The sequence below is a fragment of the Polyodon spathula genome, chromosome 26 (assembly GCF_017654505.1).
Source record: "Polyodon spathula isolate WHYD16114869_AA chromosome 26, ASM1765450v1, whole genome shotgun sequence".
NCBI lineage: Eukaryota > Metazoa > Chordata > Actinopteri > Acipenseriformes > Polyodontidae > Polyodon > Polyodon spathula.
Window position 1 is genome coordinate 18,641,960 of NC_054559.1, and position 832 is coordinate 18,642,791.

Below are 832 nucleotides of genomic sequence, written 5' to 3' on the forward strand. Positions count from 1 at the left end.
CACAAAACACAAAAACGAGGGAAAGAAAAACAAGAACGGTGGTGTTGGAAAACATGGATCGAAAATTGATTAGCAGTTTGCTACGCATGTGGACTGGCAGAGCTATACTGGTGTTCTTTTCTGAAAAGAGACTAATATTGCAGATAGCAGACTGTTTGGTTCAAATTGCATGTACTGCTAACCATTGATAGAGACGCTGCATCTACAAACTGCCCAACAATGACTGCAAGCTAACGAGATAACAATGCTGTGGACTAGAAGGGAACAGGCTCTAGACTTCAGAGAGATCGAAAGAGATAATCCCACTGGCATCAAAGGGGGTCGCAAGGAGATAACAAAAGGCAGATGTATGGACCTTTTGTCTCCAGGAGTGTGAAGAATGCACTGAGTTCAGAGGTTGTCACACTAGACTACACACACAGACACACACACACACACTCACACAATAAATTAAATTACCTTGACCATTGGTTAAGTGTCAGAGAAAGGGGAGGTGGACCATCTATACAGAAGGGTATTTAATGTCATGCAAACATTGTAATGTTGAGTATTGTGTTTGTCCTGTACCTGGAACCAGACTCCCTGCATATCTCAATAAACCTGGCAACTGACTGAAGAAAAGGACTCTGTGCATTTTCTTGAATCTACTTACTCACCATCTATTTTTTTTTAAAGTTACTTCAGGTGGGAAAGGCAACGCCACACAACCACATTCTTACAGGTTCACCTCTACTAAAAACAACTTCAAAAGCACTGGGTTCTTTACAAACGCTTTCCATCAGGTCGATCAATATCCACCTTTTGTACACACGTGAAAGCGTTTGCAAACTTA